At 48.5% G+C, this 19998-nt stretch overlaps 12 non-coding genes across 12 annotated transcripts; all 12 read left to right on the top strand.

The window, feature by feature from the left end:
- Positions 1 to 1637: 1637 nt before the first annotated feature.
- Positions 1638 to 1730, top strand: TRNAI-UAU (transfer RNA isoleucine (anticodon UAU)). The gene is given in 2 exon segments: positions 1638 to 1675; positions 1695 to 1730. It is a non-coding gene; the product is annotated as a tRNA-Ile (tRNA).
- A 327-nt stretch (positions 1731 to 2057) lies between these two features.
- Positions 2058 to 2130, top strand: TRNAR-CCU (transfer RNA arginine (anticodon CCU)). The gene has a single exon. It is a non-coding gene; the product is annotated as a tRNA-Arg (tRNA).
- A 5758-nt stretch (positions 2131 to 7888) lies between these two features.
- Positions 7889 to 7981, top strand: TRNAI-UAU (transfer RNA isoleucine (anticodon UAU)). The gene is given in 2 exon segments: positions 7889 to 7926; positions 7946 to 7981. It is a non-coding gene; the product is annotated as a tRNA-Ile (tRNA).
- Positions 7982 to 8308: 327 nt separating this feature from the next.
- On the top strand, positions 8309 to 8381 carry TRNAR-CCU (transfer RNA arginine (anticodon CCU)). Its single transcript has one exon. It is a non-coding gene; the product is annotated as a tRNA-Arg (tRNA).
- A 2910-nt stretch (positions 8382 to 11291) lies between these two features.
- TRNAI-UAU (transfer RNA isoleucine (anticodon UAU)) lies at positions 11292 to 11384 on the top strand. Its single transcript is given in 2 exon segments — positions 11292 to 11329; positions 11349 to 11384. It is a non-coding gene; the product is annotated as a tRNA-Ile (tRNA).
- Positions 11385 to 11711: 327 nt separating this feature from the next.
- On the top strand, positions 11712 to 11784 carry TRNAR-CCU (transfer RNA arginine (anticodon CCU)). The gene has a single exon. It is a non-coding gene; the product is annotated as a tRNA-Arg (tRNA).
- Positions 11785 to 13006: 1222 nt separating this feature from the next.
- On the top strand, positions 13007 to 13099 carry TRNAI-UAU (transfer RNA isoleucine (anticodon UAU)). Its single transcript is given in 2 exon segments — positions 13007 to 13044; positions 13064 to 13099. It is a non-coding gene; the product is annotated as a tRNA-Ile (tRNA).
- A 327-nt stretch (positions 13100 to 13426) lies between these two features.
- On the top strand, positions 13427 to 13499 carry TRNAR-CCU (transfer RNA arginine (anticodon CCU)). Its single transcript has one exon. It is a non-coding gene; the product is annotated as a tRNA-Arg (tRNA).
- A 2911-nt stretch (positions 13500 to 16410) lies between these two features.
- Positions 16411 to 16503, top strand: TRNAI-UAU (transfer RNA isoleucine (anticodon UAU)). Its single transcript is given in 2 exon segments — positions 16411 to 16448; positions 16468 to 16503. It is a non-coding gene; the product is annotated as a tRNA-Ile (tRNA).
- Positions 16504 to 16830: 327 nt separating this feature from the next.
- On the top strand, positions 16831 to 16903 carry TRNAR-CCU (transfer RNA arginine (anticodon CCU)). Its single transcript has one exon. It is a non-coding gene; the product is annotated as a tRNA-Arg (tRNA).
- A 1222-nt stretch (positions 16904 to 18125) lies between these two features.
- TRNAI-UAU (transfer RNA isoleucine (anticodon UAU)) lies at positions 18126 to 18218 on the top strand. Its single transcript is given in 2 exon segments — positions 18126 to 18163; positions 18183 to 18218. It is a non-coding gene; the product is annotated as a tRNA-Ile (tRNA).
- A 327-nt stretch (positions 18219 to 18545) lies between these two features.
- TRNAR-CCU (transfer RNA arginine (anticodon CCU)) lies at positions 18546 to 18618 on the top strand. Its single transcript has one exon. It is a non-coding gene; the product is annotated as a tRNA-Arg (tRNA).
- The last annotated feature ends 1380 nt before the right edge of the window (positions 18619 to 19998 follow it).

The raw sequence follows: 19998 nt of genomic DNA, 5'->3' as shown, positions 1-19998 counted from the left end.
AATTGTCGATTGGGCATGCTTGTGGCAGCACCAATTTTCATTCAATTTGATAGTGATTATCTAAACAGTTGGTTGATCGCCAAGTCAACAGATGTATGGCCACCGTAATTCCCCAAGGCTCCCCGCCACCTCCTCGCGTGCACCCCCGCAAACTACCTGCCTGAGGTGTAATCACATCCTCCTCCTCCTCCCCCCCCCCCCACCCCCCCCGGCTACCTTCCGCCTAAACACCTCCACACAAACTTCCTTCCTGATGCTTAACAGCCAACACCCCCTCCCCGCAACACACAAACTACTTACACGATGCCTAACCCCCTTTCCCCCCACAAACTACCTGTCTGACGCCTGCCTCCCACTCCCCTGCCTGCCGCCAACCGCAAGAAAAAAAAAGTAAATTCTCAGGCTCCGCTAAATATCGACATTGAGCCGTAATTTGGGTAGTGGGGGCTGCGCTCAAATTACGGCTCAATGCATGCTGATATTTCTATAGCGGCTCAAGCATGAAACTTCAGGCACTAGCGGGCGCCCAAATTGCATGATTTGTTACCTCAGGCCAAAGTCAGAACTTGTCATAAATAAACTGATCAGAGCCAGGGCAGAGAATAGAAATGAAAATGAGAAGAAAAAAACAAAAACAAAACACCAAAATCTTTAAAAACCTCCTCTGCAACCTGTCTCCTTCAGACCTCCACAGACCACAGGCAACTTACTTCGTGACGTCTCAATTTCTCAGGCCTATACCACAGGTGACCTGTCACAGCACAAGTGACAGGCAGCAGGTCGGGTCGCCAATGGCAATGCCTCATAGTGTTGTCCGGATCATGAACGATTCGGATCAGGCAGGCTCAGCAGCAGCTCCAGGTCCATGTGGGGGGCGGAGTCACGTCCATCAGCGTACTCCTGAGTGACAGCAGCCGCCAGCCACTGAGCAGCAATGAACGGCTCCAGGTCAGGACTCCAGGCGGGGGGCGGAGTCACGTCCAGAGCATCAGCGTGAACCATACACGCAGCGTGCTGCAGGCACCAGGGCAGGGCTCCCATTGGCCACCCACGTCACACCACGTGATTCAGATCGGACTCGGAGAAGTAGCCAGCCGGCCCGGCACTGCGCACCTGCGTCATTCATCTTCAGCCTCTGAGCCGCCGGGCCGGCCCGAACACCCAGTAACTTGTGTGTCACTGTGACAGGGGGGGCGGGCAGGGGGCCGGCATTGAAGTGAGCGGCCGCCCGCTGCATACATAATATTAAAGGCTGTGTGCACTGCGCACACAATTCTCGGCTGACGGCTGCGGACTGCGGTGCAGTTACCTAACCGGGCCGGCCCTAATCAATTAGGATGAGGCGGCCTGGGGGGAAAAAATCCCCCGTCCCCCCGGGCCAGTCCGCCGCTGGATTGTGTGCTCCTAGTCTGTGTCAAGCCTCCATTGAAGTCCACTCACCTCTATGGAGATGATCTTAATAGTCACCTTGGCTTGCTGATTTGGACAAACGCTCCCTGTCTTCTACCGGTTTTCTTCTTAACAAACAATTGACTTGGTCTTATAATGATTTATGACATGTGCTTCATTTTAACGAGTTACGCATCACAGGCCAAGTGTCCTGGTGATAAAGGCACCTCCCCAACAGCAGCAACGGAGCTCCAGTGGCGCAATCGGTTAGCGCGCGGTACTTATAAGACAGTATCTGTTGAGCAATGCCGAGGTTGTGAGTTCGAGCCTCACCTGGAGCAGAGATAGTTGCCCTTTTGCTTCCTTTAATCACCTTTCTCCTATGACCCAAAACATTCAAGCCAAAGGGTGCCAGTATGCCACTGCTACACGCAGGAGCTGTCATTGCCCAACAAGGGAAGCTTGTTTTGAGTGAGGACCAAAAAGAATGAGACCAATGCTTTTGCTTGTTGAAGAGCAGTGGAGGAAGCTGGCAAGAGCTATATCACCTGCAAAATCCATGGCACAACACAAGGAAAAGAAGTACGTCCATTTGCAACTCATTTGCTGCAAGAGGCATTGTGCAGTCTCTGTGGAGCAAAAGCCTACTTGCTGCACTTCTACAGCATGCCCCAGTGGCCTAATGGATAAGGCACTGGCCTCCTAAGCCAGGGATTGTGGGTTCGAGTCCCATCTGGGGTGGCACATTCCTTCTTTGGCCCTTACATGTAGCATACCAACACACATTGTACTCTGATACAAATGACTTGGATTCTCATGGCTGCCAAAGGCTTTTAAAGTGGACCAGAACTCTTGCACAGGAAAGAAGGAGAACATAGAGAAATGCATCCTGTGTATGTATTTAGAGACTTTAGCCTGTCCCCCTCATTTGTGTCTAATCACTAGTTGTGGTGATCACCCTGGGTCACATGACTGCCAATGGCAGATAAGCTCATTTGAAAGCACAGCCTGTTAACAATATGTCTGTTTCCATCAGTCAGGAAGTAGAAACAGTGCAGATTTATCTTAGGATTTCTATTAGCTGTAACAAAGAAATGTTTCTTGTTTAAAGGTTGTTATGCTGTTGCGTATCTTTTAGAGCAGAAAGGACGTTCTGAGTTCAGGTCCACTTGAAATTCGACAAGGCTTTCAATGGGTATCCCACATCTCGTTACAAAAGGTCAAAGAAATGTAAAGTCACTATCATGTCACCACACTATGGAAAATCATAGCAAATCCACCTTCAAAATGCACTTCCTGCTGATTTTCACGGACCCACTTCAAAGCTAGATGCAACGCGCAATTGTGAACATCTCAATTGGCCGGCTCTGCTGTCATATATATTTATATCTTCTATAATAATAAATTCAATCTGTCATTTTGGGTGCTGTGTGTAAGATACGCCTTGCCCAGTAAATACCCCAGGGATTCCCTGCATCATGCCTGCATGTGTAGTCTGCCCAACTCAGCCGACTGCATTGCGACTCTGGAGGAGTGGCACCTGCTGGGGATAAAACATGACTTGAGATAGGTGTGCTTTTCCTTATTATCGCCTTATATGCAGTAGGAACATGCACATTTAGCAGCAGACCAGAATGATCTCACACCTTTTCAGAGGTATTCATGGCTTTCAAAGCCTGCTCTCATGGCCTATTCTCTCACCACCACAAAAAAAGTGTGATTGTGTCAGGGGAGGACTGGGACCTTTCGGCCTGGGGGGAAAACACAAACTAGAGGCCCTTTTTCATGGCAGCCTCAGCCCAAATGACGTCACACACGCACCCCACATGCTATATGCCAGTAGTCACGTGGGGCGCCATTGAGAAAATACATTAAGGACACTTGCAGGACAGCGGGACAGGTAAAAGTATAACTGCACAGGCACCGGGGGTCACATAATACATTTGGAGGGATGATGCAACCACATCGGCCTGAGTTTTCCAGAATCTCAGATTTGACCAATTTCCACCTGAAATCAGTCAAATTGTCGATTGGGCATGCTTGTGGCAGCACCAATTTTCATTCAATTTGATAGTGATTATCTAAACAGTTGGTTGATCGCCAAGTCAACAGATGTATGGCCACCGTAATTCCCCAAGGCTCCCCGCCACCTCCTCGCGTGCACCCCCGCAAACTACCTGCCTGAGGTGTAATCACATCCTCCTCCTCCTCCCCCCCCCCCCCCCCGGCTACCTTCCGCCTAAACACCTCCACACAAACTTCCTTCCTGATGCTTAACAGCCAACACCCCCTCCCCGCAACACACAAACTACTTACACGATGCCTAACCCCCTTTCCCCCCACAAACTACCTGTCTGACGCCTGCCTCCCACTCCCCTGCCTGCCGCCAACCGCAAGAAAAAAAAAGTAAGTTCTCAGGCTCCGCTAAATATCGACATTGAGCCGTAATTTGGGTAGTGGGGGCTGCGCTCAAATTACGGCTCAATGCATGCTGATATTTCTATAGCGGCTCAAGCATGAAACTTCAGGCACTAGCGGGCGCCCAAATTGCATGATTTGTTACCTCAGGCCAAAGTCAGAACTTGTCATAAATAAACTGATCAGAGCCAGGGCAGAGAATAGAAATGAAAATGAGAAGAAAAAAACAAAAACAAAACACCAAAATCTTTAAAAACCTCCTCTGCAACCTGTCTCCTTCAGACCTCCACAGACCACAGGCAACTTACTTCGTGACGTCTCAATTTCTCAGGCCTATACCACAGGTGCATAATTAAGACAAAGTATTGAGGTCATACAAGCCTTCTAAAGTATACCAAAATCAGCTTTTAATAAATACATATCCACATCAGACCCCCAAAGATACACAGATTGATCAAAATACTATCCCACAACAATTAAAAACACCATATGCGGAGCATTAGCAACTGTACGTCTGTGTGGCTAAATAGCATGCACCTATAATAATGCTGTAAACTTATCCTGGCCAGGAAATATATCACAACAGCACTACATGCATCCGCGCTTGCTCACACCACATACACTTGTGCCATAAGTACTGCAACGTTGGGGGGCCCCCTGTTGATTAATACATAAGCGTGGAATCATTAAAGCCAGGCTAGATTCAGTTCCATCAACTTAAAGTAACTTCTCATCTATTGCTGCACATGAAGAAGCAAGGAAGCAAAGCAAAAGCGTGGAATCAGCAAAGCCAAGCCAGGTAAAGTTCCATCAGCTCTGTGCAACAGTACAACTGCTGCTGCATTTGGGAGGCAGTCATAAACGATCTCACCCGTTCAGTCGCATCACAGTTGGTTGAATCAAGCTCCTGGGCACAGAAGTGATGTCCGTTTCTGGACCTGCTCAGACGTGTGTTGGGGTCATGCGACAAGACCCCTCACTGCAGCGCACACCGGCAAGTAGGAGGACGCCAGCCCAGGAGTCCATAGACAGCGTGTGTGAGGAAGAGCTGCGTCACACGCACCAGTTGTAGCTCCGCCCACCGACGCGTTTCACGCCCCCATTGGGCGTTTCATCAGGGTGTGTCCATAGCTGCTAACAGCCCTTCCTTTGTATCCGCCTTGGCTCCGCCCACCTTTCTTTCGCCCTGTCACTCACCATTCAGATAACCAACTCCTTCAGGAGGCGGGCATAGTAGGGGATTTGGCTGGATACTTTACATTGCATAGCAGCACCATACAGATAGCTTTCTCCTCAGACAGCAAGAGCATTTAGCAGGATTCATTAGTGGGGCAATTAGGAAGCTTATATCTAATAAACATACTCATAGATTGTCATGAGATACTGGAAGCACACATTCCACATGTCACTGTAGCCTTTCTTGCAGTCAAATTTTCCATTATATGACAGCACTTAGGCTGCCTGTCCGGCATAGATATTGTTCCCTCAAATTGTGACTTCAGATCATACCATTCAATCGGCAGTCCCCTCAATTCCTGAGAAGCAAGTAATTATATTTTCTTAGTTGCAGAATGTCAGTCACATATATTTAAAGGCACATATACAGGGCTATTTTCTAGGCACATTAGAGTCACTGCGGATCCATTCTTTCCCCATGCTTTACCCCCAGGAATAGTCCACCACACTATGGAAAATCATAGCAAATCCACCTTCAAAATGCACTTCCTGCTGATTTTCACGGACCCACTTCAAAGCTAGATGCAACGCGCAATTGTGAACATCTCAATTGGCCGGCTCTGCTGTCATATATATTTATATCTTCTATAATAATAAATTCAATCTGTCATTTTGGGTGCTGTGTGTAAGATACGCCTTCCCCAGTAAATACCCCAGGGATTCCCTGCATCATGCCTGCATGTGTAGTCTGCCCAACTCAGCCGACTGCATTGCGACTCTGGAGGAGTGGCACCTGCTGGGGATAAAACATGACTTGAGATAGGTGTGCTTTTCCTTATTATCGCCTTATATGCAGTAGGAACATGCACATTTAGCAGCAGACCAGAATGATCTCACACCTTTTCAGAGGTATTCATGGCTTTCAAAGCCTGCTCTCATGGCCTATTCTCTCACCACCACAAAAAAAGTGTGATTGTGTCAGGGGAGGACTGGGACCTTTCGGCCTGGGGGGAAAACACAAACTAGAGGCCCTTTTTCATGGCAGCCTCAGCCCAAATGACGTCACACACGCACCCCACATGCTATATGCCAGTAGTCACGTGGGGCGCCATTGAGAAAATACATTAAGGACACTTGCAGGACAGCGGGACAGGTAAAAGTATAACTGCACAGGCACCGGGGGTCACATAATACATTTGGAGGGATGATGCAACCACATCGGCCTGAGTTTTCCAGAATCTCAGATTTGACCAATTTCCACCTGAAATCAGTCAAATTGTCGATTGGGCATGCTTGTGGCAGCACCAATTTTCATTCAATTTGATAGTGATTATCTAAACAGTTGGTTGATCGCCAAGTCAACAGATGTATGGCCACCGTAATTCCCCAAGGCTCCCCGCCACCTCCTCGCGTGCACCCCCGCAAACTACCTGCCTGAGGTGTAATCACATCCTCCTCCTCCTCCCCCCCCCCCCCCCGGCTACCTTCCGCCTAAACACCTCCACACAAACTTCCTTCCTGATGCTTAACAGCCAACACCCCCTCCCCGCAACACACAAACTACTTACACGATGCCTAACCCCCTTTCCCCCCACAAACTACCTGTCTGACGCCTGCCTCCCACTCCCCTGCCTGCCGCCAACCGCAAGAAAAAAAAAGTAAGTTCTCAGGCTCCGCTAAATATCGACATTGAGCCGTAATTTGGGTAGTGGGGGCTGCGCTCAAATTACGGCTCAATGCATGCTGATATTTCTATAGCGGCTCAAGCATGAAACTTCAGGCACTAGCGGGCGCCCAAATTGCATGATTTGTTACCTCAGGCCAAAGTCAGAACTTGTCATAAATAAACTGATCAGAGCCAGGGCAGAGAATAGAAATGAAAATGAGAAGAAAAAAACAAAAACAAAACACCAAAATCTTTAAAAACCTCCTCTGCAACCTGTCTCCTTCAGACCTCCACAGACCACAGGCAACTTACTTCGTGACGTCTCAATTTCTCAGGCCTATACCACAGGTGACCTGTCACAGCACAAGTGACAGGCAGCAGGTCGGGTCGCCAATGGCAATGCCTCATAGTGTTGTCCGGATCATGAACGATTCGGATCAGGCAGGCTCAGCAGCAGCTCCAGGTCCATGTGGGGGGCGGAGTCACGTCCATCAGCGTACTCCTGAGTGACAGCAGCCGCCAGCCACTGAGCAGCAATGAACGGCTCCAGGTCAGGACTCCAGGCGGGGGGCGGAGTCACGTCCAGAGCATCAGCGTGAACCATACACGCAGCGTGCTGCAGGCACCAGGGCAGGGCTCCCATTGGCCACCCACGTCACACCACGTGATTCAGATCGGACTCGGAGAAGTAGCCAGCCGGCCCGGCACTGCGCACCTGCGTCATTCATCTTCAGCCTCTGAGCCGCCGGGCCGGCCCGAACACCCAGTAACTTGTGTGTCACTGTGACAGGGGGGGCGGGCAGGGGGCCGGCATTGAAGTGAGCGGCCGCCCGCTGCATACATAATATTAAAGGCTGTGTGCACTGCGCACACAATTCTCGGCTGACGGCTGCGGACTGCGGTGCAGTTACCTAACCGGGCCGGCCCTAATCAATTAGGATGAGGCGGCCTGGGGGGAAAAAATCCCCCGTCCCCCCGGGCCAGTCCGCCGCTGGATTGTGTGCTCCTAGTCTGTGTCAAGCCTCCATTGAAGTCCACTCACCTCTATGGAGATGATCTTAATAGTCACCTTGGCTTGCTGATTTGGACAAACGCTCCCTGTCTTCTACCGGTTTTCTTCTTAACAAACAATTGACTTGGTCTTATAATGATTTATGACATGTGCTTCATTTTAACGAGTTACGCATCACAGGCCAAGTGTCCTGGTGATAAAGGCACCTCCCCAACAGCAGCAACGGAGCTCCAGTGGCGCAATCGGTTAGCGCGCGGTACTTATAAGACAGTATCTGTTGAGCAATGCCGAGGTTGTGAGTTCAAGCCTCACCTGGAGCAGAGATAGTTGCCCTTTTGCTTCCTTTAATCACCTTTCTCCTATGACCCAAAACATTCAAGCCAAAGGGTGCCAGTATGCCACTGCTACACGCAGGAGCTGTCATTGCCCAACAAGGGAAGCTTGTTTTGAGTGAGGACCAAAAAGAATGAGACCAATGCTTTTGCTTGTTGAAGAGCAGTGGAGGAAGCTGGCAAGAGCTATATCACCTGCAAAATCCATGGCACAACACAAGGAAAAGAAGTACGTCCATTTGCAACTCATTTGCTACAAGAGGCATTGTGCAGTCTCTGTGGAGCAAAAGCCTACTTGCTGCACTTCTACAGCATGCCCCAGTGGCCTAATGGATAAGGCACTGGCCTCCTAAGCCAGGGATTGTGGGTTCGAGTCCCATCTGGGGTGGCACATTCCTTCTTTGGCCCTTACATGTAGCATACCAACACACATTGTACTCTGATACAAATGACTTGGATTCTCATGGCTGCCAAAGGCTTTTAAAGTGGACCAGAACTCTTGCACAGGAAAGAAGGAAAACATAGAGAAATGCGCCCTGTGTATGTATTTAGAGACTTTAGCCTGTCCCCCTCATTTGTGTCTAATCACTAGTTGTGGTGATCACCCTGGGTCACATGACTGCCAATGGCAGATAAGCTCATTTGAAAGCACAGCCTGTTAACAATATGTCTGCTTCCATCAGTCAGGAAGTAGAAACAGTGCAGATTTATCTTAGGATTTCTATTAGCTGTAACAAAGAAATGTTTCTTGTTTAAAGGTTGTTATGCTGTTGCGTATCTTTTAGAGCAGAAAGGACGTTCTGAGTTCAGGTCCACTTGAAATTCGACAAGGCTTTCAATGGGTATCCCACATCTCGTTACAAAAGGTCAAAGAAATGTAAAGTCACTATCATGTCACCACACTATGGAAAATCATAGCAAATCCACCTTCAAAATGCACTTCCTGCTGATTTTCACGGACCCACTTCAAAGCTAGATGCAACGCGCAATTGTGAACATCTCAATTGGCCGGCTCTGCTGTCATATATATTTATATCTTCTATAATAATAAATTCAATCTGTCATTTTGGGTGCTGTGTGTAAGATACGCCTTGCCCAGTAAATACCCCAGGGATTCCCTGCATCATGCCTGCATGTGTAGTCTGCCCAACTCAGCCGACTGCATTGCGACTCTGGAGGAGTGGCACCTGCTGGGGATAAAACATGACTTGAGATAGGTGTGCTTTTCCTTATTATCGCCTTATATGCAGTAGGAACATGCACATTTAGCAGCAGACCAGAATGATCTCACACCTTTTCAGAGGTATTCATGGCTTTCAAAGCCTGCTCTCATGGCCTATTCTCTCACCACCACAAAAAAAGTGTGATTGTGTCAGGGGAGGACTGGGACCTTTCGGCCTGGGGGGAAAACACAAACTAGAGGCCCTTTTTCATGGCAGCCTCAGCCCAAATGACGTCACACACGCACCCCACATGCTATATGCCAGTAGTCACGTGGGGCGCCATTGAGAAAATACATTAAGGACACTTGCAGGACAGCGGGACAGGTAAAAGTATAACTGCACAGGCACCGGGGGTCACATAATACATTTGGAGGGATGATGCAACCACATCGGCCTGAGTTTTCCAGAATCTCAGATTTGACCAATTTCCACCTGAAATCAGTCAAATTGTCGATTGGGCATGCTTGTGGCAGCACCAATTTTCATTCAATTTGATAGTGATTATCTAAACAGTTGGTTGATCGCCAAGTCAACAGATGTATGGCCACCGTAATTCCCCAAGGCTCCCCGCCACCTCCTCGCGTGCACCCCCGCAAACTACCTGCCTGAGGTGTAATCACATCCTCCTCCTCCTCCCCCCCCCCCCCCGGCTACCTTCCGCCTAAACACCTCCACACAAACTTCCTTCCTGATGCTTAACAGCCAACACCCCCTCCCCGCAACACACAAACTACTTACACGATGCCTAACCCCCTTTCCCCCCACAAACTACCTGTCTGACGCCTGCCTCCCACTCCCCTGCCTGCCGCCAACCGCAAGAAAAAAAAAGTAAGTTCTCAGGCTCCGCTAAATATCGACATTGAGCCGTAATTTGGGTAGTGGGGGCTGCGCTCAAATTACGGCTCAATGCATGCTGATATTTCTATAGCGGCTCAAGCATGAAACTTCAGGCACTAGCGGGCGCCCAAATTGCATGATTTGTTACCTCAGGCCAAAGTCAGAACTTGTCATAAATAAACTGATCAGAGCCAGGGCAGAGAATAGAAATGAAAATGAGAAGAAAAAAACAAAAACAAAACACCAAAATCTTTAAAAACCTCCTCTGCAACCTGTCTCCTTCAGACCTCCACAGACCACAGGCAACTTACTTCGTGACGTCTCAATTTCTCAGGCCTATACCACAGGTGACCTGTCACAGCACAAGTGACAGGCAGCAGGTCGGGTCGCCAATGGCAATGCCTCATAGTGTTGTCCGGATCATGAACGATTCGGATCAGGCAGGCTCAGCAGCAGCTCCAGGTCCATGTGGGGGGCGGAGTCACGTCCATCAGCGTACTCCTGAGTGACAGCAGCCGCCAGCCACTGAGCAGCAATGAACGGCTCCAGGTCAGGACTCCAGGCGGGGGGCGGAGTCACGTCCAGAGCATCAGCGTGAACCATACACGCAGCGTGCTGCAGGCACCAGGGCAGGGCTCCCATTGGCCACCCACGTCACACCACGTGATTCAGATCGGACTCGGAGAAGTAGCCAGCCGGCCCGGCACTGCGCACCTGCGTCATTCATCTTCAGCCTCTGAGCCGCCGGGCCGGCCCGAACACCCAGTAACTTGTGTGTCACTGTGACAGGGGGGGCGGGCAGGGGGCCGGCATTGAAGTGAGCGGCCGCCCGCTGCATACATAATATTAAAGGCTGTGTGCACTGCGCACACAATTCTCGGCTGACGGCTGCGGACTGCGGTGCAGTTACCTAACCGGGCCGGCCCTAATCAATTAGGATGAGGCGGCCTGGGGGGAAAAAATCCCCCGTCCCCCCGGGCCAGTCCGCCGCTGGATTGTGTGCTCCTAGTCTGTGTCAAGCCTCCATTGAAGTCCACTCACCTCTATGGAGATGATCTTAATAGTCACCTTGGCTTGCTGATTTGGACAAACGCTCCCTGTCTTCTACCGGTTTTCTTCTTAACAAACAATTGACTTGGTCTTATAATGATTTATGACATGTGCTTCATTTTAACGAGTTACGCATCACAGGCCAAGTGTCCTGGTGATAAAGGCACCTCCCCAACAGCAGCAACGGAGCTCCAGTGGCGCAATCGGTTAGCGCGCGGTACTTATAAGACAGTATCTGTTGAGCAATGCTGAGGTTGTGAGTTCGAGCCTCACCTGGAGCAGAGATAGTTGCCCTTTTGCTTCCTTTAATCACCTTTCTCCTATGACCCAAAACATTCAAGCCAAAGGGTGCCAGTATGCCACTGCTACACGCAGGAGCTGTCATTGCCCAACAAGGGAAGCTTGTTTTGAGTGAGGACCAAAAAGAATGAGACCAATGCTTTTGCTTGTTGAAGAGCAGTGGAGGAAGCTGGCAAGAGCTATATCACCTGCAAAATCCATGGCACAACACAAGGAAAAGAAGTACGTCCATTTGCAACTCATTTGCTACAAGAGGCATTGTGCAGTCTCTGTGGAGCAAAAGCCTACTTGCTGCACTTCTACAGCATGCCCCAGTGGCCTAATGGATAAGGCACTGGCCTCCTAAGCCAGGGATTGTGGGTTCGAGTCCCATCTGGGGTGGCACATTCCTTCTTTGGCCCTTACATGTAGCATACCAACACACATTGTACTCTGATACAAATGACTTGGATTCTCATGGCTGCCAAAGGCTTTTAAAGTGGACCAGAACTCTTGCACAGGAAAGAAGGAAAACATAGAGAAATGCGCCCTGTGTATGTATTTAGAGACTTTAGCCTGTCCCCCTCATTTGTGTCTAATCACTAGTTGTGGTGATCACCCTGGGTCACATGACTGCCAATGGCAGATAAGCTCATTTGAAAGCACAGCCTGTTAACAATATGTCTGCTTCCATCAGTCAGGAAGTAGAAACAGTGCAGATTTATCTTAGGATTTCTATTAGCTGTAACAAAGAAATGTTTCTTGTTTAAAGGTTGTTATGCTGTTGCGTATCTTTTAGAGCAGAAAGGACGTTCTGAGTTCAGGTCCACTTGAAATTCGACAAGGCTTTCAATGGGTATCCCACATCTCGTTACAAAAGGTCAAAGAAATGTAAAGTCACTATCATGTCACCACACTATGGAAAATCATAGCAAATCCACCTTCAAAATGCACTTCCTGCTGATTTTCACGGACCCACTTCAAAGCTAGATGCAACGCGCAATTGTGAACATCTCAATTGGCCGGCTCTGCTGTCATATATATTTATATCTTCTATAATAATAAATTCAATCTGTCATTTTGGGTGCTGTGTGTAAGATACGCCTTGCCCAGTAAATACCCCAGGGATTCCCTGCATCATGCCTGCATGTGTAGTCTGCCCAACTCAGCCGACTGCATTGCGACTCTGGAGGAGTGGCACCTGCTGGGGATAAAACATGACTTGAGATAGGTGTGCTTTTCCTTATTATCGCCTTATATGCAGTAGGAACATGCACATTTAGCAGCAGACCAGAATGATCTCACACCTTTTCAGAGGTATTCATGGCTTTCAAAGCCTGCTCTCATGGCCTATTCTCTCACCACCACAAAAAAAGTGTGATTATGTGCTCCTAGTCTGTGTCAAGCCTCCATTGAAGTCCACTCACCTCTATGGAGATGATCTTAATAGTCACCTTGGCTTGCTGATTTGGACAAACGCTCCCTGTCTTCTACCGGTTTTCTTCTTAACAAACAATTGACTTGGTCTTATAATGATTTATGACATGTGCTTCATTTTAACGAGTTACGCATCACAGGCCAAGTGTCCTGGTGATAAAGGCACCTCCCCAACAGCAACAACGGAGCTCCAGTGGCGCAATCGGTTAGCGCGCGGTACTTATAAGACAGTATCTGTTGAGCAATGCCGAGGTTGTGAGTTCGAGCCTCACCTGGAGCAGAGATAGTTGCCCTTTTGCTTCCTTTAATCACCTTTCTCCTATGACCCAAAACATTCAAGCCAAAGGGTGCCAGTATGCCACTGCTACACGCAGGAGCTGTCATTGCCCAACAAGGGAAGCTTGTTTTGAGTGAGGACCAAAAAGAATGAGACCAATGCTTTTGCTTGTTGAAGAGCAGTGGAGGAAGCTGGCAAGAGCTATATCACCTGCAAAATCCATGGCACAACACAAGGAAAAGAAGTACGTCCATTTGCAACTCATTTGCTACAAGAGGCATTGTGCAGTCTCTGTGGAGCAAAAGCCTACTTGCTGCACTTCTACAGCATGCCCCAGTGGCCTAATGGATAAGGCACTGGCCTCCTAAGCCAGGGATTGTGGGTTCGAGTCCCATCTGGGGTGGCACATTCCTTCTTTGGCCCTTACATGTAGCATACCAACACACATTGTACTCTGATACAAATGACTTGGATTCTCATGGCTGCCAAAGGCTTTTAAAGTGGACCAGAACTCTTGCACAGGAAAGAAGGAAAACATAGAGAAATGCGCCCTGTGTATGTATTTAGAGACTTTAGCCTGTCCCCCTCATTTGTGTCTAATCACTAGTTGTGGTGATCACCCTGGGTCACATGACTGCCAATGGCAGATAAGCTCATTTGAAAGCACAGCCTGTTAACAATATGTCTGCTTCCATCAGTCAGGAAGTAGAAACAGTGCAGATTTATCTTAGGATTTCTATTAGCTGTAACAAAGAAATGTTTCTTGTTTAAAGGTTGTTATGCTGTTGCGTATCTTTTAGAGCAGAAAGGACGTTCTGAGTTCAGGTCCACTTGAAATTCGACAAGGCTTTCAATGGGTATCCCACATCTCGTTACAAAAGGTCAAAGAAATGTAAAGTCACTATCATGTCACCACACTATGGAAAATCATAGCAAATCCACCTTCAAAATGCACTTCCTGCTGATTTTCACGGACCCACTTCAAAGCTAGATGCAACGCGCAATTGTGAACATCTCAATTGGCCGGCTCTGCTGTCATATATATTTATATCTTCTATAATAATAAATTCAATCTGTCATTTTGGGTGCTGTGTGTAAGATACGCCTTGCCCAGTAAATACCCCAGGGATTCCCTGCATCATGCCTGCATGTGTAGTCTGCCCAACTCAGCCGACTGCATTGCGACTCTGGAGGAGTGGCACCTGCTGGGGATAAAACATGACTTGAGATAGGTGTGCTTTTCCTTATTATCGCCTTATATGCAGTAGGAACATGCACATTTAGCAGCAGACCAGAATGATCTCACACCTTTTCAGAGGTATTCATGGCTTTCAAAGCCTGCTCTCATGGCCTATTCTCTCACCACCACAAAAAAAGTGTGATTGTGTCAGGGGAGGACTGGGACCTTTCGGCCTGGGGGGAAAACACAAACTAGAGGCCCTTTTTCATGGCAGCCTCAGCCCAAATGACGTCACACACGCACCCCACATGCTATATGCCAGTAGTCACGTGGGGCGCCATTGAGAAAATACATTAAGGACACTTGCAGGACAGCGGGACAGGTAAAAGTATAACTGCACAGGCACCGGGGGTCACATAATACATTTGGAGGGATGATGCAACCACATCGGCCTGAGTTTTCCAGAATCTCAGATTTGACCAATTTCCACCTGAAATCAGTCAAATTGTCGATTGGGCATGCTTGTGGCAGCACCAATTTTCATTCAATTTGATAGTGATTATCTAAACAGTTGGTTGATCGCCAAGTCAACAGATGTATGGCCACCGTAATTCCCCAAGGCTCCCCGCCACCTCCTCGCGTGCACCCCCGCAAACTACCTGCCTGAGGTGTAATCACATCCTCCTCCTCCTCCCCCCCCCCCCCCCGGCTACCTTCCGCCTAAACACCTCCACACAAACTTCCTTCCTGATGCTTAACAGCCAACACCCCCTCCCCGCAACACACAAACTACTTACACGATGCCTAACCCCCTTTCCCCCCACAAACTACCTGTCTGACGCCTGCCTCCCACTCCCCTGCCTGCCGCCAACCGCAAGAAAAAAAAAGTAAGTTCTCAGGCTCCGCTAAATATCGACATTGAGCCGTAATTTGGGTAGTGGGGGCTGCGCTCAAATTACGGCTCAATGCATGCTGATATTTCTATAGCGGCTCAAGCATGAAACTTCAGGCACTAGCGGGCGCCCAAATTGCATGATTTGTTACCTCAGGCCAAAGTCAGAACTTGTCATAAATAAACTGATCAGAGCCAGGGCAGAGAATAGAAATGAAAATGAGAAGAAAAAAACAAAAACAAAACACCAAAATCTTTAAAAACCTCCTCTGCAACCTGTCTCCTTCAGACCTCCACAGACCACAGGCAACTTACTTCGTGACGTCTCAATTTCTCAGGCCTATACCACAGGTGACCTGTCACAGCACAAGTGACAGGCAGCAGGTCGGGTCGCCAATGGCAATGCCTCATAGTGTTGTCCGGATCATGAACGATTCGGATCAGGCAGGCTCAGCAGCAGCTCCAGGTCCATGTGGGGGGCGGAGTCACGTCCATCAGCGTACTCCTGAGTGACAGCAGCCGCCAGCCACTGAGCAGCAATGAACGGCTCCAGGTCAGGACTCCAGGCGGGGGGCGGAGTCACGTCCAGAGCATCAGCGTGAACCATACACGCAGCGTGCTGCAGGCACCAGGGCAGGGCTCCCATTGGCCACCCACGTCACACCACGTGATTCAGATCGGACTCGGAGAAGTAGCCAGCCGGCCCGGCACTGCGCACCTGCGTCATTCATCTTCAGCCTCTGAGCCGCCGGGCCGGCCCGAACACCCAGTAACTTGTGTGTCACTGTGACAAGGGGGGCGGGCAGGGGGCCGGCATTGAAGTGAGCGGCCGCCCGCTGCATACATAATATTAAAGGCTGTGTGCACTGCGCACACAATTCTCGGCTGACGGCTGCGGACTGCGGTGCAGTTACCTAACCGGGCCGGCCCTAATCAATTAGGATGAGGCGGCCTGGGGGGAAAAAATCCCCCGTCCCCCCGGGCCAGTCCGCCGCTGGATTGTGTGCTCCTAGTCTGTGTCAAGCCTCCATTGAAGTCCACTCACCTCTATGGAGATGATCTTAATAGTCACCTTGGCTTGCTGATTTGGACAAACGCTCCCTGTCTTCTACCGGTTTTCTTCTTAACAAACAATTGACTTGGTCTTATAATGATTTATGACATGTGCTTCATTTTAACGAGTTACGCATCACAGGCCAAGTGTCCTGGTGATAAAGGCACCTCCCCAACAGCAGCAACGGAGCTCCAGTGGCGCAATCGGTTAGCGCGCGGTACTTATAAGACAGTATCTGTTGAGCAATGCTGAGGTTGTGAGTTCGAGCCTCACCTGGAGCAGAGATAGTTGCCCTTTTGCTTCCTTTAATCACCTTTCTCCTATGACCCAAAACATTCAAGCCAAAGGGTGCCAGTATGCCACTGCTACACGCAGGAGCTGTCATTGCCCAACAAGGGAAGCTTGTTTTGAGTGAGGACCAAAAAGAATGAGACCAATGCTTTTGCTTGTTGAAGAGCAGTGGAGGAAGCTGGCAAGAGCTATATCACCTGCAAAATCCATGGCACAACACAAGGAAAAGAAGTACGTCCATTTGCAACTCATTTGCTACAAGAGGCATTGTGCAGTCTCTGTGGAGCAAAAGCCTACTTGCTGCACTTCTACAGCATGCCCCAGTGGCCTAATGGATAAGGCACTGGCCTCCTAAGCCAGGGATTGTGGGTTCGAGTCCCATCTGGGGTGGCACATTCCTTCTTTGGCCCTTACATGTAGCATACCAACACACATTGTACTCTGATACAAATGACTTGGATTCTCATGGCTGCCAAAGGCTTTTAAAGTGGACCAGAACTCTTGCACAGGAAAGAAGGAAAACATAGAGAAATGCGCCCTGTGTATGTATTTAGAGACTTTAGCCTGTCCCCCTCATTTGTGTCTAATCACTAGTTGTGGTGATCACCCTGGGTCACATGACTGCCAATGGCAGATAAGCTCATTTGAAAGCACAGCCTGTTAACAATATGTCTGCTTCCATCAGTCAGGAAGTAGAAACAGTGCAGATTTATCTTAGGATTTCTATTAGCTGTAACAAAGAAATGTTTCTTGTTTAAAGGTTGTTATGCTGTTGCGTATCTTTTAGAGCAGAAAGGACGTTCTGAGTTCAGGTCCACTTGAAATTCGACAAGGCTTTCAATGGGTATCCCACATCTCGTTACAAAAGGTCAAAGAAATGTAAAGTCACTATCATGTCACCACACTATGGAAAATCATAGCAAATCCACCTTCAAAATGCACTTCCTGCTGATTTTCACGGACCCACTTCAAAGCTAGATGCAACGCGCAATTGTGAACATCTCAATTGGCCGGCTCTGCTGTCATATATATTTATATCTTCTATAATAATAAATTCAATCTGTCATTTTGGGTGCTGTGTGTAAGATACGCCTTGCCCAGTAAATACCCCAGGGATTCCCTGCATCATGCCTGCATGTGTAGTCTGCCCAACTCAGCCGACTGCATTGCGACTCTGGAGGAGTGGCACCTGCTGGGGATAAAACATGACTTGAGATAGGTGTGCTTTTCCTTATTATCGCCTTATATGCAGTAGGAACATGCACATTTAGCAGCAGACCAGAATGATCTCACACCTTTTCAGAGGTATTCATGGCTTTCAAAGCCTGCTCTCATGGCCTATTCTCTCACCACCACAAAAAAAGTGTGATTATGTGCTCCTAGTCTGTGTCAAGCCTCCATTGAAGTCCACTCACCTCTATGGAGATGATCTTAATAGTCACCTTGGCTTGCTGATTTGGACAAACGCTCCCTGTCTTCTACCGGTTTTCTTCTTAACAAACAATTGACTTGGTCTTATAATGATTTATGACATGTGCTTCATTTTAACGAGTTACGCATCACAGGCCAAGTGTCCTGGTGATAAAGGCACCTCCCCAACAGCAACAACGGAGCTCCAGTGGCGCAATCGGTTAGCGCGCGGTACTTATAAGACAGTATCTGTTGAGCAATGCCGAGGTTGTGAGTTCGAGCCTCACCTGGAGCAGAGATAGTTGCCCTTTTGCTTCCTTTAATCACCTTTCTCCTATGACCCAAAACATTCAAGCCAAAGGGTGCCAGTATGCCACTGCTACACGCAGGAGCTGTCATTGCCCAACAAGGGAAGCTTGTTTTGAGTGAGGACCAAAAAGAATGAGACCAATGCTTTTGCTTGTTGAAGAGCAGTGGAGGAAGCTGGCAAGAGCTATATCACCTGCAAAATCCATGGCACAACACAAGGAAAAGAAGTACGTCCATTTGCAACTCATTTGCTACAAGAGGCATTGTGCAGTCTCTGTGGAGCAAAAGCCTACTTGCTGCACTTCTACAGCATGCCCCAGTGGCCTAATGGATAAGGCACTGGCCTCCTAAGCCAGGGATTGTGGGTTCGAGTCCCATCTGGGGTGGCACATTCCTTCTTTGGCCCTTACATGTAGCATACCAACACACATTGTACTCTGATACAAATGACTTGGATTCTCATGGCTGCCAAAGGCTTTTAAAGTGGACCAGAACTCTTGCACAGGAAAGAAGGAAAACATAGAGAAATGCGCCCTGTGTATGTATTTAGAGACTTTAGCCTGTCCCCCTCATTTGTGTCTAATCACTAGTTGTGGTGATCACCCTGGGTCACATGACTGCCAATGGCAGATAAGCTCATTTGAAAGCACAGCCTGTTAACAATATGTCTGCTTCCATCAGTCAGGAAGTAGAAACAGTGCAGATTTATCTTAGGATTTCTATTAGCTGTAACAAAGAAATGTTTCTTGTTTAAAGGTTGTTATGCTGTTGCGTATCTTTTAGAGCAGAAAGGACGTTCTGAGTTCAGGTCCACTTGAAATTCGACAAGGCTTTCAATGGGTATCCCACATCTCGTTACAAAAGGTCAAAGAAATGTAAAGTCACTATCATGTCACCACACTATGGAAAATCATAGCAAATCCACCTTCAAAATGCACTTCCTGCTGATTTTCACGGACCCACTTCAAAGCTAGATGCAACGCGCAATTGTGAACATCTCAATTGGCCGGCTCTGCTGTCATATATATTTATATCTTCTATAATAATAAATTCAATCTGTCATTTTGGGTGCTGTGTGTAAGATACGCCTTGCCCAGTAAATACCCCAGGGATTCCCTGCATCATGCCTGCATGTGTAGTCTGCCCAACTCAGCCGACTGCATTGCGACTCTGGAGGAGTGGCACCTGCTGGGGATAAAACATGACTTGAGATAGGTGTGCTTTTCCTTATTATCGCCTTATATGCAGTAGGAACATGCACATTTAGCAGCAGACCAGAATGATCTCACACCTTTTCAGAGGTATTCATGGCTTTCAAAGCCTGCTCTCATGGCCTATTCTCTCACCACCACAAAAAAAGTGTGATTGTGTCAGGGGAGGACTGGGACCTTTCGGCCTGGGGGGAAAACACAAACTAGAGGCCCTTTTTCATGGCAGCCTCAGCCCAAATGACGTCACACACGCACCCCACATGCTATATGCCAGTAGTCACGTGGGGCGCCATTGAGAAAATACATTAAGGACACTTGCAGGACAGCGGGACAGGTAAAAGTATAACTGCACAGGCACCGGGGGTCACATAATACATTTGGAGGGATGATGCAACCACATCGGCCTGAGTTTTCCAGAATCTCAGATTTGACCAATTTCCACCTGAAATCAGTCAAATTGTCGATTGGGCATGCTTGTGGCAGCACCAATTTTCATTCAATTTGATAGTGATTATCTAAACAGTTGGTTGATCGCCAAGTCAACAGATGTATGGC

This window comes from Hyperolius riggenbachi, chromosome 3, assembly GCF_040937935.1.
Source record: "Hyperolius riggenbachi isolate aHypRig1 chromosome 3, aHypRig1.pri, whole genome shotgun sequence".
NCBI classification, from domain to species: domain Eukaryota; kingdom Metazoa; phylum Chordata; class Amphibia; order Anura; family Hyperoliidae; genus Hyperolius; species Hyperolius riggenbachi.
This window is presented reverse-complemented; position numbering and strand designations above follow the sequence as displayed.